The 13708-nt window shown below is 40.4% G+C and overlaps 1 protein-coding gene across 1 annotated transcript in view; it reads right to left on the bottom strand.

The window, feature by feature from the left end:
* The window catches only part of LOC142082265 (bifunctional heparan sulfate N-deacetylase/N-sulfotransferase 4), a 104941-nt gene extending 98094 nt beyond the window's left edge, over positions 1 to 6847 (bottom strand). The window contains exon 1 of the mRNA XM_075150287.1: positions 6419 to 6847. The gene's annotated coding sequence lies outside the window, so the exon portion shown is untranslated. The remainder of the gene's footprint in view (positions 1 to 6418) is intronic.
* Between the last annotated feature and the right edge of the window lie 6861 nt (positions 6848 to 13708).

The raw sequence follows: 13708 nt of genomic DNA, 5'->3' as shown, positions 1-13708 counted from the left end.
TAATGTATTTAAGCATTTCAGACACTGCCAAGCAGACAAGATAGTCCAAGGAAGTTTTATCTTGAAATGATTGGATGGGTATTGTTGCCTATTGTTGGTAGGAAAAATGCCTAGTGATGAGAGGATAAAGCAGGGAGCTGAAAGTGAGTTCTGTCTCTCTCTGCCACCAACATCATGTATTGCCCTCTGGAGGCCACTGATTTTTTTTTTTTTTCCCAGTACTTCAGTTTTCCTGTCTGCGTTGTGGGAATAATACCCTTTTCTACCTTTACATGGGCATTAGCTGTAAGATGTTTTAAGACGATTCATGTTTGGTTCAAACATATATAGCATGGATATTGCAAACAGTACATTTAAGAAAACCAGGGCAAAATTCATACTTTCATGTCCAGTCAAATGTATTTGCAGTGCTTGCTTCCTTTTTCTTATTATTCATTATACCCTGGTTAAATTTATTCGTGTTTTTCTGCCACTGTTTTATGGGGTTTCTCTGAGAGAAACCACTTTGTCAGTCAAGTGAAAGATCTCTTTTGAGATTTCTGGTGTGTCATCTGTGACCTATAGATACTGTTTTGCTTTTGGCTCAAAATATAAACAAATATTTCCTTTCAAAAGATCTATTCTTTGTTTTGTCTAGATAAAGTTCAATTTAGAAATGCCACTAGTAGGATAAGGGTCCTACTTGGGAATTCAAGGGATTTTTTTTTTTTTTGTGGAGTCATGCTAAGCTCAGAGAATGGAACTAGAATGAATACCATTAGAGTATGTAGTTGAATAATGAGGCTTTGTTTAACGTGTTGTTTTCATGAAAAATCTCTACTTATTGAACTACTGAGACATTAACTTATTTTTGGAAGGGCAGGGGTATGGAATAAAAAAAAAAAAATCTAACCAGTTGTCAAAATCTTGTTGTACATACTGTGCCTGCACCAGGCTGGAATTTGTTGGATTGTGGACTGGGTGCCCAGCTATACTGTGTTTTCTTGGATGCATCTTGGAAGAGGGAATCCAGCCTGGCTTTCTGCTTTATGGCAGCGGTTTACAAGTCAACAAAATGATGTCTCGTTAGTTGGCACAATGTTAAGTTGTAATCCATAAAGATCTGTTTTAGGCAATATATACACAGATATTTAATTTTCTGCCTGAACGTAAACATTTTCCATGGTGGGTAAAGCCTTTTCGGAAGTACTTGAGTTAAAAATCTGAATGTGCAGAATGACTGCTGCTGATTCATGCCTGCACGTGGAGCTTGCTCCAAAGCTGATGAAGAGTTAGTCTTATGGGAGCCTGAGAGTGTCAAGTGTTTTGAGGCATGCACTGCTTGCTTTGCTTGTCATGCAGACCGTACGTGCCACGGAGGTTTCTTGATCTTTAATTGTGATTTTTCAGGTACAAATTACAGTAACATGCACTCCTGCAGGTAATTTAGAAATAGCAAGGTATGGGGAAACAAGACTCTGTTGATGATGTGTTAGAAGATGAAGTTCCAGAATGACTGCTTTTCAGTTACTAAGGAGATAGACCTTAAGAAGGAGGAATGGTCGCTCTATCAACTCAAAACAAACCTGGACCCTCAGTTGCTAACAGTATTTACTGGCTTGTACAGTGCCTTCTGCAGGAAGGGATTGCACACTACGTGTGCATGCATGGTTCCACCCTTAACAGTGCAAGCGTATGGGGGTAAAATAGTGAAACCATTTAAAATGGCACAACAAATACCGTTTACTGACTAGTGAATAAATGAACTCAATAAATAAAAATGCCCTGGTCCATTTCACCAGCTATTTAGGTAGAGTGCAGGTAGTCTGGCAAAAGTATCAAGGCAGATGGCTCTGCTTTTGTTTAAATTTAAAAAAAAAAAAAAAGAGCTGTGAGAGCTTTAAAATCAAAAGTGACCAGGAAGTGTAATTGCTATATCTTACCCAGAAGCCTAGACACTACTGCATTTTCCTCTCACTTCCAGAAATTTCACTGACCGCCTGCCCTCTCCTCTGGTGGGAGGTGATAGGGATTGATAAATATCCCGGTGAGAGAGAAAAAATTCAAAGAATACCCTGAGGCTCTGGAACTTGAGCTCTGGCCTTCTCCTTGGAAAATATGGTCCCATGCAAAAGGAAAGGGTGTTGGATAAAACATCCCCTGAAACTAGAACATAGAGGTGGGTGCATATTTCATGACAGACTGTTTTAACTTTCCAAACAGTCGCCTCTTTTATGGCCAGCAGCTACTATTAATTATTTATCAGAACACTTATTTATACACTAAAAGCTAAATGCAATCCTTTCAGTGGAAGCCTGGCAGAGTGCGGGTTGAAATAAGTAGCTGTGGATAGTCCTTCAGGAGGATATGTTTTGTGCACAGCTCTGCTCAGGGAAGAGCCCGTTCACATTATTCTGTCTGCTGTGTGTCTGTTAATGATATATACATATGGGAGATTAAAACCCAGCCATTAGTAAAACTCTATAGCTGTAGATGCATCAGCCCTGAGCATTAGCCGTACGTGCATTTCTCAGTGCTCTTGCGGGCCGTGGCAGGATGGCTGATGCTCCTCTCTGCATGAGGACTAACTCTGAAGTTACGAGATTGTCCTAGCAGAAATTCTGCGACAGCAGCCTCGGGTGCAAAAGCATGCACTCTGTAAGTTTAGCTATACCATGGTCTGGGACAAATGCATCGGCAGCTATATGTGTACAGATTTTAAATTGCTGTCTGTGTCATACTGTCTGTTTTGGGGCTGTGCTACGGAATACCTCATCTTAGCATGTTTTGGGGGAGGAAAGAAACTTGCATGGTAGCCTCCATGTGACATGAAGAAGCAGGGAAAACAAAGACTTCCCTAGGTCGTGAAAAGCAAACCAGAGATTCAGCAGGTTTTCCCTTGGCCGAGCTAAGTAAGCCAAGTACAGTTCTTATTTCATCAGCTTCCAAGGAAGAAGAGGGAACCCCTTTCTTTTTGTTTCCTTTCTCATGAAAGAAGTCCACCCTGGCCTGGCTTCTACTTCTGTATTTGCTCTGGCTCTGCAAAACCCATCCTTACAGCAGAGGAGGGAGGATTAATTTGCTCCACTTGCCTGCACTTGGGGAAAGCAGGTGTTGACCCTTCCTGTGGCCAGAGGGAAGGAAATAGGTTTAAATACTTCTCTGCCCCTTTCAGAATTGAGTTTAAATCATCTCATCAGAATACATTACTTCTGGTACCAATGCGTTTTCTTCATCAAATACTGACGTGGTTTCTACACTGTTGTGCTGTTGCCATGTGATTCTGGTGATATTACTGTTAAGGCAAAACATTATTAGTTTTCTATAGCAACTGTTAATTTCAGAAGAATCTGTGATTTCATTGTAATTATTATGATAGTAGTTGCAATAAAAGTTTTGGATTGACATGCATAGTTTTCATTTTCTTCCAGCACCTGATTTTAGTTTTTTTTTGTAGCTCAAACAATTTTTCTAATTTAAATGTTGACATAGATGGAAAACGAATTCTGTATTTGTATCTAGCACTCTTCTGGGTGGCTTACGCTTCATGAGGGCCATTGCTTTAACATCTCAATAGGAGAAGTAGACTTGTTGCTGTGATATAAGCATTCTTCAGCCTTTCTCAAAATGTGAGACAGGGCACTTTAACTTAATGCTCCAAGCAATTTCCAGCACAAAGACCCTCTTTCTCCCATAGTCCAACCCTTCAACCTGCTCTAATGGTCCTCAACTGCATCCTAGACCTGAGAATAAGGGATCTGCTAAACTGCCACCTTACACTGTACTCTTTAATCCTTGCAAATGGTTTCAAACCCAGGCTCCCCTCACCTTGGAAAGCGTGGAGAGCCCTTGGCTCATCTTAAGCTCAGCACCCTGTTCCTGAAATGACTGCACAGGCTGGGGAAATTGCAGCTTTCTGCACAATTCTGAGTTATCCTTTCCTTCAGCCACACAGGCCCTAGCTTGAAATGCTTTGCTGCTCTTAGCCCAGGGTTTGCTTTGTTCAGAAAAGCCCATTTTGCAGGTATGGAAAGCAGTTTCTTGGATGCACCTAAGCATTATGAAAGCTTTGTAAAGCAAACACTTGATGGAAGCAAACATCAGTGTATATGTGCAGCTGAAGCTCAGCCAGCCCTATGGTCATAGAGGCAGTCAAATCAAAATTGTTTGTGGGCTAAATCAGAAAGGTTTGGAACAGAAATGATCTCTTTTTTTTTTTTGGTAAGAGATCATTATATTCTTTCCCTTATTGCTTGTAGAAAAATAAAATGAGAAATAATCTTTTTCTGGTGGCACATGGTTAATTGCAATTTTTTGTTTATCTAACTGAAAACTCATAGTCACAACTACTAGTAACTCATCAGCATTTTCTTTGATCAGTATTGCCCAGGGTTTGCAATATGTGGCCATGTTTTCCTTAAAGTATCTCATTATACCTCTGGGATAATTCTTGTACTGTAAACCTTCAAAAAAAAAAAAAAAAAAAAAGGAAATCTTTACTATTAGCATATTTTTCTCCCACTCATACTGAATGATAGCTGAACTCTAGAGAAGCTCATGATTCCCTGCATGCTGCCACATCAGCTAAGTTTGATCAGTGCCATTACAAAGAGCAATATAGCAGATATCACAACCTCTAAACATCCATAAAGTTTTAATAGGACTTCCAGAATTTTATAGTGTGAGTTAACAGGGTATTCAGACTGAAATGGAAGTATATGTGGGGGCATATATATCTGTGTGTGTGCGTGCGCACAAGTGGTCAGTCACTCAAGCATCCAGCTCTGTGCTTAAATCTAACCCTTTGGATTTGATTTACTCCAATAAAATGAAAGTTAGAGGAGTATTTCTCCAGCCTCACAGAAAACAGTGGTGTCAACAAGACATTAAGATACCCCTGCTTTCATTTCTGAAGCTTTCAGGCATTAGGCATTTATTATGAATCAAAAAAATGGCCATGTTCTGAGGAAATGGCACAAAAACTAATACACAATCCTAAACTTCTTCGCAGAGCAATGCCATTAGGAACATCTAATCTAATTGAGCAGATCATTTTATTTGAATTGATAAGTTTCAGAAGAAAACTGGAAGCCAAGAATTTCCTTAGTTAAATGCAACTTGGCATTTTCCTCCCCCTCCCCTCCTTTAGAGCAGCATTTCAGAAAGCAAGTCAGACAGTGCAGCTTGGCTGATGGTAAAATGTGCAAGATGAAAGTGTACAGACATGATGGGGTGAGACAGGGAAGCACCTGGCAACATTGCCAACTATTTAAACTTTATGAACAAGGAGATTCTGCTAGTCTTCCACAAGCTGAACGTCTTACAGCAGGAGGATCATAATTAAAAAGTACTGAAGAAACAGGGTGAAAATGACTTATTTCTCTTTTTATCTTTTGCTCTGATAACATTCAGAGGTAGAAAAAGCAGAATAACCTGCTACATGGGGTAGGCCAGATTCTGCAGCATTTATTCACAGGGACAGAGGGTCCAGTCAATGTAATTAAGTGCTGCAGAAGTTAGTAAAAAATGATATGGTAAATTCCCTGGGGAAAAGAGAACTTAATGAGTGTGGGGTTTGTATGTATGTGTGATTCCATTAGTGTAGTGTTTGTAGGAAGAGACTTATTCACCTCTAAACATTTCTCCTTTGAGTGTTTATCCCCAGCAGCAATGACTTGGAGCTGGTGTGTCAGCTGTAAGATAAAAACGCTGAGCTGCTGCTGTGCTCTGACTCTGTAGTCATCTGAAGAGCAAACACTGATTTCTTCAGTTTACCTCTTACTACCTGAAACAATCCTTCCTTCCGTACTATGAATGATCGTGCTGTTTTTAAAAAAAAAAATGTTGGTGACTGATGTTTTTTGGATATTAAACCACTGGAAAAGAGCAGATCTGCAGGTTTTGGCTTCCTCACAGTATAATTACTCTTATTTTAAATAGTGCATATTTACTATATATCCATGGACAGCTTTCACATTGTCATTTTGATACGCTAGTTTTGCTTAACTTTGCTAGATGGTAGCAAATAAAAGCAAAGTATATGGGGTAGACTAAAGAATTGCAACCTTATCCTCTTTTTTCCCCTCACATAAATTGCTCTAACTTGTGTGGTCTTTCATATATTTAGTCAGACAACTGTTTCCCCTCAGAGGGTGCGCATCCCTTTACATCGAGGGCACTTGCATGCAAACATGGCAAAGACTATCTCAAACTTTCGAATAATCCTTTGAATGCCAGGCTCTAGGCAGCGTTCTGAAGTACTTACTATACATAATTAGGTTGTAGGCAAACCATTTCACACACCATGTGGATATTTATACCTGCTCAGGAACTCTTTTCTTGTCTCTGAGTACAGGCACTGTCTATATAGCCATATGAATATATACCCAGAAGTATAGGTTAACGTAGCAATATGTGCAGAAGCTGAACAATAGCTTACCTAGAGAAGAATTTCTCTTCCTAGCGTGCAGGGAAGAGACATCTGCTATTCAAATCTCTTCACATGGCTCCAGGTAAACTAGGGAGAGTTTTCAATTGATAGCAGCTGTCTGAGCGGCATCCCGGGAAGGTTCCTCTTGCTCCAGCCCCAGTAACTGAACTCTACCGGCACAGTCACATCTCATTTATATACAGACTGTCCTTTTCAAAACAAGCAGCCAGCTGGAATGATTCAAACCTCTGTTCAGCACACCGTTAAAAATGCAGCTTCCTTCTTGGACATGGGGATTACACTGGGGAGCAACCAGGCTACAGCAAAAAGGCTGCGAGAACTGTTTAATCACCCAAATACCAGCTGCTCCCGTTACTACTGCTGGTGCTGCCGCTGTGCCTCCCGTTTGCTGTAGTCAGCCTCCCTCTCCCTCATATCTACAAGAGTATCGAGGCGGCTTTGCAGGGTGGTGATTGGCAGAAGCGGCCAATTCCTCCAGCTAATCAACCCCCAGACTTTCAAGGACTCGGAGCTGCTCTGATGTCATTCCAACTGAGGGGGGAATGCTTTACGCGAGGACGCGGCGACGGAGGCAAATTCGGAGATGAGCTGCATTCCTCTCCCACCGCTGTGATTGATTAGATGCTCCGAGAGGATTTGCATAATCTGTCATTGTGCAGTTGGACCACCTCCCCTCCTGCCCGCCCGCCCAAAATGCGGGAGGAAAATGCCACTTCCAGCTTCTGATTTTTACACCTGGAGTCTGCAACTGAAAGCCTGGGGAAAAAGGAAAAGTTGAAAGAGTCATTTTCTGGCAGGGGAATGCTTGAGCCCCCAGCCCCCCACACCATCCCCAGATGCTAAAGGAGGCTCAAGAAAATCACAATACTAGAAGACTTTTGGTGCCTACTCTTGTTAGGTCACTGATAAGATCACCTGGTACGACAAAAGGTGGTTTTTAATGCATGACCAAAATCAAGCAGAGGTCGCCCAGCAAGTTGGTTACAGATGATCTCCCTGACACCTCCTCTGGGTGGATACCAGCAAACATGTGGCGCTCAGAGGTGCAAAGTATTTTCCCACTGTACGTGACACAAATTCCACCTATTTGTTGCATAATTTCTTATTAAAATCCTTTATTTCATCCAGCTAGAGATGAAACCTACCTCCAGAGCCAAGAAACACGATTGTTATGTGACTTTAAATTATATTACAGAGGAAAAACTAAACACTTTCTATCTATATTAAAAAAAATTAGATTTTATACCAATCTAATTTTCAATTTTTGCCAGCTTGACACCTTTCACTCCAAAACCGTTCTTGGTACGATACACCTTGGAATTGAAATTCAGCCAATTCTGTGCAGCAAATGTGAGGAGAAAATAGTTTTGTTCAAGGAGACTGGAACAAACCCATTCTGAGATGATGAATGACGCTGTAAACTCAGATTTGAATCATAGGAGGGTCAGCTCAACCTTTCGTGTTTCCAAAATAGTGTAAATAAATGGTGTTCCATGCAGTTTACCATTTACATCCTTCAGCTGGGACCTTCTACATGAAGAGCTATTTGCTCTCTGTGAATATCCAAGTTTCAAAGATGGTAGATATTCCTAACTGGGGACTAATTTATTCCTGCTGGCTAAATTAGAAACTGAAGGAAAATTAAAATTCAAAGTATGTCTGAGTCATTTCCTGCAATTTCTAATTACAAAGCACTCGCCTGGGGATCTTTTAAAAATGCCTTACACCTATGGCTGGTTCTGGATTTGGGATTTGTTTTCGAAAGACTGTTGTGGAGGTTGGCTGTGGGGTTCCCGCTGCAACTGAGCGGCGAGTGGGTGCCTCCTTGCGTCCTGTGTGATCATCAGAACTTAAGTCAGGCTGTAAACTGAAACCTCCAAACCAAGCGAGAGAGTCTCTTCCCAACATAAGGAAGACTTCTGGTGCAATTGGTCGAAAACCACAAAAAAATGCGAGAGCATCCTATTACTAATCTGATGGTGTGAAAAGAAGAAGTCCAGTTGTTTTGTACCTCTTTCTACTCGTATACTTGACTCGTAACTGTACTTCAAGCACTGGAGACGTCCCTGTGAGTGGAAGGGTTTGGCCGCGGGGTGCGAGTGTGCTGCAGGATGGCTCTCGGCTGCCGCCAGATGTGGTGGGAGCAGTGGTCTGCCCCTTTGAAGCCGCTGCTGCAGATGTTCCCCGGGTGGGCCAGCGGCCAAGTGGTTACGCATACCATCGAGAGTGTATCTTAATTCAGATGCTAAAGTCGCTCTTTGAACTTAAATCCTTAGCTTAAGAGTATGCCACGCTAGATGAATTCAACATGAAGAAGCATGGCTGTTGATTCACGCTGCCTCGATATCTGTTTGCTTTGTTAGCCATTCATTTGAAGTGGAGGATCGGGTGACTTACTACGCCAGGGTCTGCCCTTATTAGAAATGTGTGGAAATCAGTTGGCAGAATTGCTCCGACTCTCTTTATGTAATAAAAAGAGCACACCAACCTTTGGGAAAAACACAGTACAATTTGAATTTTCACTTCTCTCTCTTGGGTAGTAGCGAGAATTGAACTCTTCTTGATCGGGCACAAATGCACCTGAGTTACCTAGAATGTCCTTCCAATCATGATATTAATCTCATGGTCTGCTTTAGGGAAAAATGTACAAGAAAGAAAATAAGACAGCAAGAAACAGAAATGAGGTATGAACAGAGAGAAACAGTAAAAGAAGGGAAGCTCCAGTAATAAAACAGCATATTAATGAGGTACCACATTTATGCTGAATTCCTTGCCACAGGATGTGTGTTTTTCTGGATCTTACCTGCAGCACAGATTTTGCATTAGCTGGTGGAAATTCTGTATTAGTTAATACTTGAGTGATTTATTTTGTCTCCTGTATAGGTAGGCAATTGGAACTGCCCAGCCCTCCTATCCCAGTAGTTCAAAAGTTGTAGATGAAAACTGCCAGTACTTTGCCCAAAACTAGTATCACCTTTCCGAAACATGATTTTTGGTTTATAACTATGGGTTTCTTGGTTGGTTTTTTTTTTATTTCATTGGGTTTTTTTAGTGTGGCGCGGTTTTTTTTATTTTTACTTCAAACTCCCTAGTGAAAGACAGTGTTGCTTTGTTCTGTTCAAATTTTCTTGGATCTTACACACATTACAAGACGTACAAATGCTTTACTTGGCTAAACCTAGTGCTTTCACATAGACTCTCTGCTTAGCACTGTGTAAATTAACAACACTTTAAATCAGATTTTTTTTTTTAAAGGGGCATCTGCATTTACACTGAAGGCAACTGCTGAAAATTCAGCATCCTTCTCCTATTTAGATGCTTAAGCCCAGGCTCTAATGCTCATAGTTATCTATTCTAAGTACTATACAATCGCTACAATGTCTGTGCATGTGTTTTTAATATATTTATCTTCACAGCACGTTATGAGATAGAAAAACACAATTCCTGCAGTTCTGTGCTGAGAAACATGATACAGAGCAAGCAAATACTTTCAGAAATTAATACGTATAATATATGGTATCTCCTTGGTTCACTCTTCTAGACTATTTGAAAACTTTCACTGGCATGTTTGGATTGATGTTCTGTTATTGCTATGTCGAGCTTTGGTTTTCTCTGACTGCCCCCAGTTTTCTCATCTGTTATTACAGTGCTCTGATGACACTTTAATAGGTACTGCCTACTTCTCCTCTCAAAAACTACCTTGCAGCAAGAAGGCCACGCTTCAAAATTAAGTTGACTACAGTACATTTAATTGTCTCTTTCAGCTAAAGATACCTTTATGGTCATTATTGAAAGAAAGATGGCTTTTGTCACTTAAGTCCATGATGTTCTTTTAAAAAGAATAAAAAATTACTATTGCTGAAAGGACCAGCTTTTCCTTGAGCTGTGAAGACTTCTTATGAACTCCCCTGTAATTAAACAAGTGTCTTTTATTAAACACATCGAGCAGTTCCTCAGCTGGTGTAAATTGTCAAAACATCCATTGATTTCAGAGGAACTATGACAACTCATAAGAGTTACAGATTAGTCTCTAATTCTGTAGCAGCTCCTCAAGATATGCAGAACTTAATTACACTCACATCAAAAGTGCAAGAAACATGAAGGCATAGCAGAACGTGCTTTTTTAAGAGTATTTAAACATATATTTCATTAAGAAAAGTCTGTTTGGTTTCTGATGTCTCTATAACTTGTTAGGTTTTTTAATCTGAATATTTTGGCTCTGACTCAAAATGCGTTAGAGGTTTTATATCCTCAGAAATGTAGGGATGAAATATAGATACACTTGGAGCAGAGTTTCACACGTCACAACTCACTTAAGGCATTCATGTCTTCTACTGGAAGTGCCTGCCTTGTCACGGGTTATTCTTATTTTCCAGATGACAGTGGAGAATATGCTGCTAGTAGTCCACTTAAACACGAAGCACTGATTTGAAACAACATCAACAGCAAAAGTGATGCAAAGTCCTACAAGCAAAATAAAAAAAAAATGCAAAAAATATGAACTAGATTCCCTGACTGCTGACTTTCTCCAGCTATACAGTTTCTATTCAGCTTCTGTTATCCTCCCCTGTTTATGGTTGGACACATTTCTTCTGCAAATGATAAAGGCAACTCAGTGCATACCAGTTCTGTAACGACCTTCATCTTAAACTTTTATTCCTTTGTGAAATAACTTTGATGTCCTGGTGTGTTTTTGTTCCTGTAAGGCTTCGGATGTATTGGTTTCAGAGAGTGTGTTGATGTAAACTAATGTTGAAATATCTGTTAAACCAACATACATTCATTAACATCTAGCATTAGAGCTGCTCCACATCTCTCTAATTACTTTACTATTTTATGTCTTAAGTGCTTACTCAACTATAAAAATACCAACTCCAGTCTTTTAAGTAATGTTTTCAAGATAGTATCAAAGTAAAAAATGAGTTTGTTCTGCTTAAGCCACAGCCTGATCTGTGTCACCACTTCCTGAGTTATCAGCTCGCTGTGATAGAGACAAGGGTTCATGTTGTGTGAGGGAGAAACATGTCCCTCTGTATCCATAAAGCCTTTTGGGCTCTTTCCCACGATTTTCCTTATAGAATCCTTCCTGGGTTCAGCTTTGACCTGAAGTCAGCAGGAAGCTCCTGGGAAGTAAAAGGGGGTAGGACTGGAGCTTAGAAAGAGAAGAGTTTTTTCCCAGGCCACACTTTAATGCAGAGAGAGAGACTGAAGCACCAGAGAAGGTTTATGTTCTGCTCAGCCCCCTTGTGATTTGTGTTTGCACCTGTAACGCCTTAGCAATGTACGGGAGCTGTTTCTCATTTGGTCTGTTTTCATGAACACTGTTCTTGTGACCTCCCTGCTGATAAGCAAGTCAATCTATATTTGTAAATCCTCACAAAAACTAGACTGAAAGCAGGTCCAATTCATCCCACTGCCTCGCTCAGAAAAACTCGCTGCTACCTCCACTGCATTGCAAACTGTCGTGAATATGGGCTTCTGCTGATGTAGAAACTCTTGTAGTGCTCCCGTATGTCTTCATCAGAGATCATCATATAGTTTTTCTCATCCCCAGCACTGCAAACAGCAGAAGTGTTGTCATCCCCTTGTGCATCAGCTGTGCTGCTGTTCTCCAGTGCCCGCTCACAACTCGAGTTCACGCTGGGGAAGTGACTTATTTTAATGGGTAACACATTTTGTACGGCATTGCTTTACAGCAGCTTGAGGAACTCCTTACGAGAAGACTGTGTAGTACCCTTCTTTTCTCCAACATGAACTTTAGCAGACCTGTTTACCAGCTGCTGATGATCTCCGGACAACCCACCATGATTTGCACTGATTTATGATTTCCATAAAATAGAAAGAATCCCCCTTGACTTGCAGAGTATGTGCTGCAATAAGGAATAGGCAAAAAATGCCCAATTCCACTCTGCCTCCAGCGAGGGAAGAAGCCAACCCAAGAGACTGGGCAACACTGCTGGTGCGGAGGGACTGGTCCCTGCTGCATCGCTCTTCTGCTGAGGTCCTTTAAGCCTTTCTGCTTTCTCCCAGTCCAAACTTAGTGGGGCTATTTTGGGGAAAAAAGAGAACTCGGGGAGGAAACTGGAATGTGCTCGAAGGAAAGGTCTGTAACTTGGCCGTTGGGGAGTAATATATATCCTTCTCTCCTCTCCCCTTGCATTTTAAGGAACAATTATCTGACAAATTAAGGTATTATTTTGGGAAAGAAAGAGGTAATTCATTCTTGCTGCGCTATCACAACACTTGGGACCATGAGAACAATTATCTCTGTATAATATCAATATTCGGTCGTCATGTGCCAGCTGCATGTCTGAGCCTTGGTGGCTTTCTAAGTAAAGAGAGAGTAATGGGGTTGTATCACTGCAGTATGTTGTTTTCCTGATGGATAAATCAGCAAGTCAGTACTTCAAATAAACTCTTTGAGGATCCAATGGTTAACAGCGCACTCAAGAGAACAAACAGTATAAACAGTGAAGTTGCAGTAGGGCTGGTAAGATGCCTAGAGGAAGGTGGCTTCTAATAAAGAGGAATCCAAGTGTTGGCAAAGCCATTAGCACAAAAAACATCATCCATAAAACTAAGTGATAGCATGTAAATCTTAAAACTAAGCATTTCTTCCTCGATTATTAAAAATTAAGAAGCTTGAACTCTTGGTTTAATTTATTAAGAGACTTTAAAAAAAATTTTTTTTGAGTTATTCAAACTGTGGAATGATTCATAAAATAGCTTAATTAGACCATAGCTCCAATGGGAGTCCCCTTTAACAAGTCTACAGAGGCTCTTTAAATACTCTAATCCACTTCTGAATAAAAGGTGAAACCAGGAATGATATTTTCAAAGGAGAAACTACAAAGAGCATTTATCTTCCTCTTTTTACTTCTCTGTCCTTGCGATCCAGATATCGAGCTTCCATTACATTCTAAGGATGACTTTTTTCTAGGTTAGCTCTCACAAGCATGGCTTTTTATATACCCTAATTTAAAACTTAAAAAACCTCTCAAAGTGGAAAATCCATTACTAAACCACTTTCAAACTGGTATTCTAGCATTACTGTAATAAATGGATCCTGTGGTACAGTGTGTTTTGTTTCATATCTTAGCAAATTTCTTTTATTTTAGATAATCCCATTATCAGCTGTTTTCTGCTTCATCTAGTTCTGTAGGAGAAGGCCTCATGCTTATGAGCTACTTCTGCCAATGCTTCAGCTAGCGTGGGAAATCTTGATGTTGAATGAAGCTTTAGTAAATCAGTTTCTGTTCTCTTCTGTGCCCTTCTCCT

Source organism: Calonectris borealis, chromosome 4 (assembly GCF_964195595.1).
Source record: "Calonectris borealis chromosome 4, bCalBor7.hap1.2, whole genome shotgun sequence".
NCBI classification, from domain to species: domain Eukaryota; kingdom Metazoa; phylum Chordata; class Aves; order Procellariiformes; family Procellariidae; genus Calonectris; species Calonectris borealis.
This window is presented reverse-complemented; position numbering and strand designations above follow the sequence as displayed.